This window comes from Polypterus senegalus, chromosome 6, assembly GCF_016835505.1.
Source record: "Polypterus senegalus isolate Bchr_013 chromosome 6, ASM1683550v1, whole genome shotgun sequence".
NCBI classification, from domain to species: Eukaryota; Metazoa; Chordata; class Cladistia; order Polypteriformes; family Polypteridae; genus Polypterus; species Polypterus senegalus.
Window position 1 is genome coordinate 97,683,397 of NC_053159.1, and position 12,848 is coordinate 97,696,244.

Below are 12,848 nucleotides of genomic sequence, written 5' to 3' on the forward strand. Positions count from 1 at the left end.
AGGTCAGTTTTGACCCACACATTTACGACAGTTCAGTTGATTTGTTTGCTCACAACCCATGCAGATATTTTTGGATGGCATCTGATTTTCAAGGCACAGCATTGAGTCAGCATTGGAAGATAATGTGAGAGATAAGCGTTGCAATGTATGTAAGATGAGATTTACTGCCACTTTAGGCAAATCACTCAATAAGTTTCTGCTCTTAAAGTACAAAATATGTACAGTATGTATGTGAAGAATAATATGCTATAGATCAAATTCTCTGGAATGGTGTTCACCCTGAATAGTAAAATTTTATGTAAATGGAAAATTACTGTCTCATGTTTGCCCTAAGTATTCCATTCAAGGAAAGTGTCCTTTAACTACCTGCCAAGCTGCATTTTTTATTTGATCAATGCCACAGGCTGGCCTGCAGTGACTAGTACCCCTCACCACCACCCAAACATGTTTGCCCTGAACGCAAATTCTTTAAAAATATATTTTTACAGTGTGTATGTGTGTACATTTTTAATAAATGCATAATACAAATTAGCTGAATAAATATTTCTAGTGAAAAATGTAAAATGTGACAGCTTTCCTGGAACTGGATGGGATGACACTATACATTGCAAAGTACAGTTTCATGTCTATTTACATTGCTTTTTGTTTGTTCTTCATTTGTGCAGAGTTATAGTCTAGAATTGTAGATTTTTTCCATATTTTTGTTTTTCTTAATTTTATTAAATATAATCTTTCTAGTATGTAACACAATAGTAAAATCACAATTCACTAGAGACTTATACAGCATTTCATAATTAAACTATATTTATATGTGCACTATATATGAAAAGCAGAAATTATTTATCTCACCTTAAATATGTAAAAATTATTACATCCATTTGTCACTATGAGCTTTTCTCAGTGTTATTTTGTTGGTTCTCCACAATTTTGATTACATAACTTTTGCAAAGATTCAGTTTTCAGACTCATCAAAGTCACCTCGCTGAATGGTAAGTTCAGAGGTTTGCAGATATGTGCTGTAACCTGGTAATATCATACATCACATTGGCGCAGTTACTAAGCTAACAGTAAATTATTGTTATTATTTTAGAAACCTTGTTAGCTAGATAAAATGGTAGGGTAAGCTAGAATTATTCTTGAATTTTTATATCTATGTTCATTTTGTATGTTTTTGATCTTGTTGTATTCAATAGTCTTCCTTTGTGTTGAACAATACAGTCAGTGCTGTGTGTTGAATATTCTGCATGCACGAGCCCCTATGCTTAAGGGTGCCACATTACGTGTTCTTGAAAGGTACAACCACTGCTTGGCTTCGGCCTTGTTGAGCATTAAATGGTGTAATACTGTGTAGGATGAAGTTATTGTGTTTGCTCTTGTATATTACATATGCAGTCTATTTGTTGTTAAACGAAAACCTTTTTTGCATTTCAATTAGACATCAGCTCCACCAGTGAAAATCTAAAACCCCTCTGCTGCAGACCCTGATTTAATAAATAAATAAATAAATAACTATTGGAGCAAAAGTGTCTCATGAAGTATGTGGATTTTTACATGTGTCACATGTCTGGTTTCCCTCGTCCTATACTGGAAAGATTCTCTCTTAAATGAACTCTGTAGTAGTAAATGAACATGCCTTCATGATGGGCTCTTTTCTCATCTAGCATTCAATCCTGCCTTTTAGTCATTACTCCCAGAACAGGCTCTAGGTCTGCTTGATACTTTTAATAACTGGGTACAGGAGATGCATGGAGTGACATCTTTTTAACATTTCTCATTATTTTATATATAATTTGTAGCACAGAATAATTAAGTATTTAGAAAAAAGCTTCAATATATCATTAAGAGTCCTGCACAACTGTTAAATTTAGGTCTCCTTAAAATGCTGCAATAATGATACCTTTTCTAAATATATATTAATTTCTACACTAAATGAACGAAGAAGTAAGGTAAGTAGGTGAGAAAGAGAAAGTGTTTTCTAAAGCTTAATTTAAAGGAAGAATCTTATATTTTTGAACCTCTTGTAGCTTTGAAATTTGATTCTTAACGTTAACATCACAAAAGAAATTACCACTTTTTGGCCTTTTCAGTCTGGTTTATCTAGATTATGAAAGGTGTACAATGGGAAAGGCTGAGCAGTTTATGGAATATCACATTATTACTTTTAACAAAACAGGTGACAGCAGTGATGCCTGGTTATGTTGTGGTAACACTTGACTTTTTTAATGCTTGAAGTCTTATTGAATACAAAGATTCATATAATATACATTGTATGCTATAAGTTAGTTAGTTTAAAAGAGTCTAAAACCATCCTTCTGAAGAGCAATCTACAGTAACATGAATACTTTTAAAAATGGCGTTTTTATTTGAAATGATTTTCGTCCACACTATCATTTCAAGAACGTCCCTGAAACAGCAAAATATGTAAATCATTCCTAAAGTACATGCACAGCTTGTTAAACTAGTGCATTCTTAATAGAACAAAACAGGAAGTAAATCAAAGTGCCAAAAACAAAAGAAAAGCAAAAAGGACATGGGAAAAAAATAAACCTGACTTCTGTGGCTGGCCGGTGAAATAAAAGTACTTTGCAAAGTTATAAAGGAGTATACGGTAACCAAAGCCATGGAAAATACTGTGCCGGAGTCCTGCCAAAATAAATATGATTAAATATGAAAGTGCTTTGGGATGTGGTGTAGGTTAGCTGATGCAGAGAAGTTCGGAAATTACTCGCTCTCCAGATTAGAATAAAAGTCACAAAAGAGTATTATGTCAACAAAGCAAAAGTCATTAGCTGCAAATGCTTGGCAATGTTTTTTTGAAAAGCTTTGTTTCCCACAAAAAACACAGCAATGCAAATCTCCTTCTGTATGAGTACTATTCACAAAGTCACTTGGAAAAAATCTTCTCAAACATTTATTCAATGATATATTAGCTATATTACCAAACATTTTCCTGAAAGCAGATGATAAACATAATAACTTTATAGAGGTGAAAAGTAAAATCATTCCTGCTGTAGTGCATGTTAGTCACATATTATTTGAAAGGCATGCTTGTAGTATACATGTATAATATACATGTGTGTGCATGTGATATATGTAGTTCTGTTAGGCTGTGCTACAATGAAACATCTGGGTGTTATGATTTCAGTCACAATATACCAGAATGTGTAAAGCTTGCTTTGCCAATCTAGGTAGGCAGTGTGGTGCAGTGGTTAAGGCTTTGGACTTCAAACTATGAGATTTTGGGTTCAAATCTCACCATTGACGCTGTGTAACCCTGAGAAAGTCACTTCACTCACCTGTGCACCAATTGGATAAAAAGGAAATGTAACCAGTTGTATCTCAAATGTTGTAAGTTGCTTTGGATCAAAATGTTTGCCAGATGAATGAGATAGATAAATATTCCTAGCCTGAACTAAGGTTTAGACTCCCAAATGTTTTTCCCCTATCAAGAGGTAGGCTTCAGTCTTCACAGGTACTAAAAAGGGGAAAGCCCAGCACTAACACAAACCTTTGTCTTCAGTATCCAAAACATTATAAATAGAGAGAGAGAAAACCATACAAACTCGTGACTCTTTAAAAATGATCAGCATGGGAAAGTCCCTATCTAAATCAAATGTACTATTATTATTATTATTATCCATCCATCCATTTTATATTCTAACTACAGGGTCACAGGGGTCTGCTGGAGCCAATCCCAGCCAACACAGGGTGCAAGGCAGGAAACAAACCCCAGGCAGGGCGCCAGCCCACACAGGGCACACACACACACACACATACCAAGCACACACTAGGGACAATTTAGGATCACCAATGCACCTAACCTGCCTGTCTTTGGACTGTGTGAGGAAACCGGAGCACCTGGAGGAAACCCACACAGACATGAGGAGAACATACAAACTCCACACAGGGAGGACCTGGAAACGAATCCAGGTCTCCTAACTGCAGCGCAGGCAGCAGTACTACCACTGCACCACTGTGTCAGCTTATTATTATTGTTATTATTATTTTACAAAGTAAAAGTTCAAAGGTTTGACCTTTAAAATAGTGTAAACAAAGCCAGTCCAAAATCCAAGAATCTGAATGCACAACACCAGAGCAAGAAATGTTGTAAAACCAGAAAATCCAAATAAGTACTTACAAATAAAAATTCCACAGAACAACTGTGAATGAGTCTTGTAAGAACCTTAGCTGTCAGCTGGAATAAACTGGCTGAAGTTGATCTTTTGATATTGATATCATGGTGGATGTACATCTTGAGGTTCCACCCATATAATATGCAAAACACAACGGATATTACAAAGAAACATGTTTATACAATACACAGAATATGGTGATAGCAAAAGTCATAAAACATCATCTGTTTTAAAAAAAAGACAAAATCAATACAAAAAAAGAACTAACATAAAATGTAAAATATAATTTGGAAAACAGCAAAAACTATTAAATAAGATAAAACATATTTAAGCCAGGGATCAGACCCTGGCAAAAACATACCAGTAGGTTGTTAACTTTATCCAGTAAGCAAATGACCTCTTTTGCATCACTTGATGTAGATGGTGTAATAGTATAATTTTAACATTTTTTTAATTTTAAACACTATGGTATTACAGGGAAGGAATGCTACCACAGGAAACCACTGTAAAGATGACATTTGTCATCATACAGTGTGAAAAGACAGGCACCATTGGTTCTGGTTGCAGGACACATCTCATGGCCACAGTTTCAGAAAGGAAATTAACAGGTGCACCATTATCAGAGAAGCAGTAGTCCATCAGGGCATTAAAGTGTAGAAGAAAGTGTGTGGGATATCTGACCATTTTTAAAAGATGAAAAGAGAACTTGAAATTTTCCTGGCTGATAAATGTTAACAAATGGTCACAGGGAACATGGAACCCTTGTAAGTGAAGCAATCCAAAAGTTACGTAAGAACACTGTCTCATTAAAGGCTGTGCAATGCTTAGGGGGCTTCTAGTGATGTTCAAGACCATTCTGACTCCACCAACCCCTTCCAAAGACAAAGAATAGGTTCTGTGCTTGGAACAAAGCCATCTGACCTATTTGTATTGCCTATCACCAGTCTGCATTAGTGCCATTGATTTTGAACAGTCAGCTTAGACAAACTTATGCTAGATCTGAATTCAATTAAGATCTAAGCTTAAAAAGTTAAATGACCTGGATGAATTTGTTTGGATATTATTATTATTTATATTTTAAACAGTATGGTACGGTAATTGGACTGACTCAATTTGCCAAGAATATTTGCCATTTTGGATTTAGCAAAACTATTGCCTTCTATACCAGCAAGCCTCAGTTTGCCAAAGCGTGACTCTTAGAATAGCAATCCAAGTAATTAATACAAGTACTTGGGTCTCCAATGTGCCATATTTCTGAATAAAAGCTGGCTTTCAGTTCTCAGCAGTCAGATAGTTAGTATCATACTGAGCAAATGCTCACAATAGGATGGTCACTCAGAACAGTAGAATTCCTTGCAATAATTACAGAGCCATTTCCCAAAAAGGCTTGTATGAGTCAAGATAATCTAATGAGGCTGAGCTGTATTGTTAACACATTCAGAATTATAAATGCTATTGGAAATCAGAAGCATTAAAGATTGAATGTTATTTTATTGACCCTGCGATAAACTGGCACCCTTGTGACTTTCCTCCAGCTTTTCTGCAACCCTGCTCTGGATAAGTGAGTTTAGAAAATAGATAGAAAGATTGCTATGTTATTGTGCTAAAAGTAAAAATTTAACAAAGCAATGATATATGGACCATGTCATAAATGGAATATGTAATTTGTTGTCAGCTTCGCGTATTGAGTTGCTCCGTAGAGTTTTGTGGTGCACCGCAAAGAAAAGCTTTTATCAACAGTTCACCATCCATTTTCTAACCCATTACCCAGGTATCCACTGCCTGGTGCAACAGATACATCAGCAGGAGGAGGCAGCAAAGTACAAAAAGGTCATGACTCAGGCAAGGCAAGAGCAATGGATGAGATGGGAAGGAGTGGAGCAAAGAAACATATCCTGAAAGGAGCTGTGGGTGATAGAGGAATTCAGAGTGAGCTTTACCAATAAGGCTGTTTATCATGTGTTGCCTTATCCCAAGAATCTCAGCCAGTGGCACAGAGAAGATCCCACATGCTCTATCTGCCCAACTCCAGCAACACTAAAACACATCCTTGTGGACTGCAAGACCAGCCTTATTCAGGACCGATACACCTTGTGACACAATCGGGTCCCACAGTGTCTTTCAGCAGTTCCTGCAAAGTCTGCGGATGAGCGTCAATGCCCTACCACCCCCTTCACCCCACTGTCTGGCAATAAAGTTTGTTTGTGAAGGTGAGGGTCAAGCCAGACTTATCACATCAAGACCAGGCACAGGGCAGCTAGGTTGTGCATGTGACTGGACAATGGTGGCAGAATTAGGCCGGAGGCTGTGCTTCCCTGCTGAAATTGCGGCAACCAACCTCAGACCAGACCTTGTACTGTGGTCATTAAGCTCACAAAGCCCTAGCAGGATACACTGAAGGATGCCTATGAGTACAAGAAACTGAGATAAGCTGAACTTGTAGTCGATGCATAACAATGTGGATGAAAATCAAAGCTCTGATTGGCTGAAGTAGGCTGCAGAAGGTTTACAGCCACATTAACATCCATGCTTCTGTGGGAAATGGTGGTTAGATGAAAGGCCCAACGATAAGCTGTAAAAGACCTCTCCAGAGCTGCTGAGCAGGATAGTCGGTGCCTCTGAATGAAGAGGAATGACTCCACCTGAACCCTCAAGTGAGTCTATGGCATCTAGGGGGTGAGCCCAGGACACCTGCTGAACCCTCTGGGGTGTTCAGGGCCTGTCAGCAAAACATCAAGGAAAGAGGGTGCCCACTTGAAAATCCAGAAGATACCACCACTCACTTGATCATACTGTAGAATCTACATATTGAAGGAGTGATTCAACTGAGGAACAACATTGTAGCTGTAGCAGTTCAGATCATCAAAGGCCACAAGAGTGCAGAAGACCTTTGTTGATTTGATCATAAATGGCTACAGCAAGACAGAAGAATGCCCATTCACTAGACCATCTCGCTAAGCTGAAAGAGCAATCATAAGGGGGAGCAGCCTAGGAGATATTGATGATTGGATCATTAAAGGGCACAGCAATGCAGAAGACCTGCCACAACAAAGTAGTTGAAGGTCAGTTTACTTGACCATCTCATAGATTCTAGGCCACATGTCTCAGGTACGAGACTAAAGGATGCTGCATCCAGTCCCACACAACAGATCTTTGCAGCACCACAAACAAATGTGGATGGGGGTACGTCACCACAAGGGCACACATATTGGGAAATTTTAAAGTATCTAATTAACTTAGCATGCAACTCTTTGTAATTTGGGAAAAAAGAGAACACATTCTGTGAATTACTTAGATTTTAAGAGAGTGATGTCACCCACATTAACCTGAGGGAATTGTGTTTGTGATGTTTGTGATCTTATAATCAAATTTCCCCCTGAGGAAAAATAAAGTCTATCTATCTATCTATCTATCTATCTATCTATCTATCTATCTATCTATCTATCTATCTATCTATCTATAATATAACAAAGTAGGTAATTTTAAAAGCACAATGCAAGCTGCACTGTTGTACAGTAATTGGCATATGAAGGCTGCATTATTTTGTAATACCTGTATTTCAGTTCTGCTGCCAACTGAAATCCCAGCTATCTTTGTCTAGTTGGGTTATGTTCCAAGGTGCATATTTTGTATGCAGCCTATTTTGCAATACTGGAATGTGTGTATATTAGTGATTAATTTTCTTTAATTTGGTTTAACTTAGTAACAACAACCTCAAATTTGTCAAGCTGAATAAAAATAGAAAGGCTTCATTCAGAATGGATTGTTACTTCTCCTTATCATTTAGCTACTACATCAATTAATATTAATAATTTGATTTCAATAAAACACAAAAAAAATTGGTTTTAGAACACAGATAGATGGACGATGAATGGATGGTTCAATAAAACATTAATGTGAAAATGGGATGTGGTTCTGACCACTGACAGGCTCTGTCTCCCACAGTCCTGAGTTCGTGTAAAGTCTGAGTTATGCTATGCTAATATGGGATTTGGAGGAGTCTGGTGACCTCTAGTGGTTTCTTCTAACAAACTCTTTTGTACACAGTAAACCACTAAAACTCAAGTTTGTCTCTTGTAAAGAAACCTGATAAGTTAATCTTGCTATGCTTATTTTAACTGTGAAATTATCATTTGTAAATTAATTTATGAGAACAACTTATATGAAAATTACATTCGATTTAGTTAAACTGGAGTTATTAAATCTCCCCATATCTGTGTGGTGTTTTTTCTGCGGATTTAATCTTATCTTCCACATGGAAAAGGCATTCATGGTGAAGTTAACTCCAGACTGGCCAGACATAGGTGTCTGAGTGTGAATGGGCGTTCTGATGAACTAGTGCCCCTTCCAGGGATGTTTCCTACGTTGCACTCAGTTAGGTCAGCATTGGTACAGGATCACAACAACACTGAATTGAATAACAAAGTGATGGATGGATGAACTACACTTAATAACAAAAAGAAAGCAAACTGTTCAAAATTACTTGGAGTTTAGGGGCCCAGGTCCTCAAGTAACCTTCTCTCTTATGGAGTGAAGAGTTTTTGCTTTATTATTCTTTCAGTTTAGTCTTGGGATGCACTTGGTTGCTGTTCTCTACCTTCTTCAGCCCCTGTCTTCAGCACCTTCTTCAGCACTGCACACTGGACCATTAAACAGTCACTTCTTAATGTTCCCTGAATTTTTTTTTTGCTTCTGCACATTGCCTAGACATTGAGGATGTTGCCTCAACATAAACCCTTAAATCTCATTAAAGACATTTTCTTTACTTATAATTAATATTCATTTTGACTCTGTGTAGAACTTTGCTATGTATATTTTAGCTGATAAAATGTGTTTACTTAAATGGTTATATTATTACTCTACTCAGAATTCAAAGAACAAATTGTAAGTACACAACAATAGAAGCTGATCAAAATTCTTCTACTACCTGTACAGCCATGGTGGTGCTCTTTATGAGATTATGTTAATATGTACATCCATAGAGTATGTTAAAGGGTAATAGGGAAGATGGAACATGCACGTACATAACCATGCCTAGTAAAAAGCTCAACATGGTTTCTTTTATAAGGGCACTTGTAGGCACCAGAGAGCTAGTCCTTACCAGATGCTATCATTGTGGTGGCGACATGTTTTCCTTGTGTCTGGGTGGGTTTACTCTGAGATCTCCACTTCATCTTGTATTCCAGATATTTTGTTAATTTCTGAGACCAGTTTATCTTGTTATGAATAAGTGTGAATGTGTTTAAATATAACAATCCTCTGTTTATATTTCATCATTATATTTTGTGTGTGCTGTATTTAGCTTTTCAAATTATACTTGTTATTACTACATAGCCTGCTGACTCGTAAGTGGAAGTGTGCTTGATAAGAATAAATTGAACTAAACCAAAAAAGCTATGGATGCAAAAATCTACCTATTCTGCATATATTTACTGTATAAATATATAAGGAGCAGAGCATTGATATTTACATAAAAAAAAATTAACGGAAAAGGTTTTCATTTTCATATTCATTATCTTATTTGGGTTTAGAGTTGTGATGTTCAGGTCTTAATGTGTCCAGATTCCCTGCATACCCATTTTGTTACATAACTTAGCTCTATTAATTATTCCTGTAGAGAGTTCATTCTGCATATAGGCTAAAATGCTGCATCTATGAGAATAAGTTTTTTATATCATTTCATTTATGATTAGATCATCTGCCACACAGCTTCAGAGTACTGGGGTTTGAATCCAGCTCAAGTTGCAAGTGGATGTTCTGTCTGAGTAGGGTTGCTTCAGTCTCCCTACCTCCATATTCCACACAATATGTGTGTTGGATTAATTGAAAGCTCTACATCTGCCTGTTACAAGTGAGCAAGTGAGTGAAAGGACCCTTCTATGGACTGTCTGTTTATCAAGGATTTGTTTCAGCCTTATGTCCAATCCTGGGCTGCTGTAATAAGCTCTGGTCCCTTGCAGTTTGAATAGGCGCAACCAAGTTCAACAATGGATGACTAGATAAACACACATTTTTCTCTGTCATCGAAGTCATGAAATTAGTTTCTTAAAGTTCTATAGTGACATCTAATGGATATTAAAGTGAACTGTATTTAAAGAAAACCAGATCCATCACTTTATCAGAGAAAAGTAGAACAAAGAAATTGCCCAAAAGTTTTCTTTGGCCTGAGTCACCTCCTATTACATGTGTAGCTTTATAGTTGTAGAACATTCTCGCTTTTTTCCAATTTTTCCTTCCATAGGACTGATAAAATACCAAAGGGATTACTACTGAACACAGTGACATCTAAAGAAATATAGCCCATTTCAGCAAGGCCAGGTAGCCCGGCAGGCTAATGCAGTTTTATAGAACAGGGGTGGAAACTGTTTTATCATTTAGAACGAATAGTTATGGGTCTAAAAAATTCACATGTTTTGTTACCGAGAATGTGCTGTTTTTTCTCCTGACCCAGAAGTTTCACCTGCCGAATGACATATGGCAATTATTCCAAATGAATTTTGAAAGATGAACTGCTTTCTGTTACCCATCCATTGAAATGAATGATGCCAAAGCAAATTCTATTGAATATTCCTGTCCCTAGAGCACTACATTAATACATCAGTCTACATCCACTATTATGGATTTTGAATTTAGTTATGTGAAAAAGATATAAAGAAAAAAATTTGTGTTCTCAGACATAACTCCAACTGCATTGATTACACCACCATCATAGGCCTGATCATCAACAATGATGAGATGGCTTACAGAGAAAAGTTCTTACTCAGTAATGCCAGAAAATGTCATATAGCTGGACATAGACTTCAGAAAGCAGAAGGAAGAACACTACACTGGAGAAGATCATGCTGAAGGTCTAAGTAGCTTTAATTTTTTTTAATGACCATCGCTGATGAAACAAAGTGTGCATAACACATTTTGTCACTTGTCAAAAAAAGGCTCAACAGCAGTGCTACGTCCTCAGACACCTGAGGGTAGCTAACATTTCTCCATCTGTTCTCACAAACCTCCACAGGTACACAGTGGAGTCCATCGTCACTGGCTACATCATGTCTTGGTATGGCACCTGGTCGGCAAAATAACCTAAAGTGTTGCAGAGCGTGGTGAAGGTGGCACAGAATATTACTGGCATTGCCTTCTTTTCAGGATATATTTAACATAACCTGCCATAGAAAGGTTCATAATCTTATTAAAGACCTCAGACACATTGCACAGTTTCTTTTTTTCAGTCCTCTCTTCTGGTAAATTGTACAGGACCATTTACACTCACATCTCTGTGTTCAATTATAGTTTGTAAACATAAGTTGTAAGGTTGATAAACAGTCAATCATAACAATTCAAATATTATATATGTTGTAGTTGATGTAACAGACATGGGTGCAAATAGTTGGGGCACCAACCTGATGAAATATTTAATGAAGTTAATTGCAAAAAGCAACAAAAAGTGGTATTGATGCACTTTAGAATGATGTTCTCATCAATTTAAACTTAAAGCATTGTCTCGACTGGCATTTAAAGGTCCACATGCTGGCATACATAGAGCCAAGCCCGTGAAAAGGTGGGACTCCGAGGGAACATTCAAACTGTAGAGGAGAAAAATGGAGATTCTGTTAGTGTCTGCCATGTGGTGGTATTGTTGGTTTTACATGCACATGTGACTCTATATATATACATATATCGATGTGCATATACTGTACAGTGTAATCTTGCATACTATATATTACTTTTTACTTATTAATTCATTTTTATATTGTATTTTTGTCAACTGTTTTAAGGAGACATGAAAGTAAGAATTGTATTGTACTATACACATGGCAATAAACTTGAGTTGACTTGACAAAGTGCTGAATTATCCTGATGGGAATATACATGTATCTTCCAGAGGTCACTACTTTCTTTTACCTGAAGCATTAAGTCTACCAGCTCTGAGAATGTCACATATGAGAGAAAACTGCAGAACATGATGATGGGAATACCATTCCATGGGCATAATCTGGTGTTCAGATAACAGAGGGGAGCTCACATTTCTCCATCTCTTCTCATAAATTTGCCTTTTTTCCTAAATTGCCTCCTACCTCACCTCTTCTGCTGTCTTCTGAATGCTGGAAGCACATTCACGCCCTCATATTTGGTGAATTCCAAGTACCAGATTCCTCACCTTCTGTATTTGGCTTTCACTCAAAGTAGTCTGGTGCCCTTCCACTTTCATGTTTGACTGCTCAGTCCATTATTTTGACCACCATAATCATCATGGTGCACGGTAGAGAAGTGGTTCAGAAATACAATTATGTTTAATCTATCGACAGTAGCACATGTAACAGTGTTTTTGACCAGAGCAGAACATTTACAGAAGTAAGATCAGGACTGGCTGTGTATCTGTCTCTCCCAATTCAAAAAGTAAGCCTCTGAGGTCTCATGCTATGAAGATCATTGAGCTGCAAGGTCAACCTCTCTTCTAGGGGTTCTTTCCAGGCTCAATGTACATAACCATTGAGGATATGACAAACATAGACTACAGATTACTGAAGCAAGTGATGGGCATTTGGACATCTTTTGGCATTACATCTGTAGTTAATTATCTACTGTATAAAGATCTGCGGGGATTAGACTGGTTGGAATTGTACAGCAAAGGAAGGCAAGAATTGTAAAAGTTAAAACAGAAGTTGTCATTGTTATGGTGGCCAATGAGCAAAGAGAAAGGGATTGGGTGCATAAAAGTTT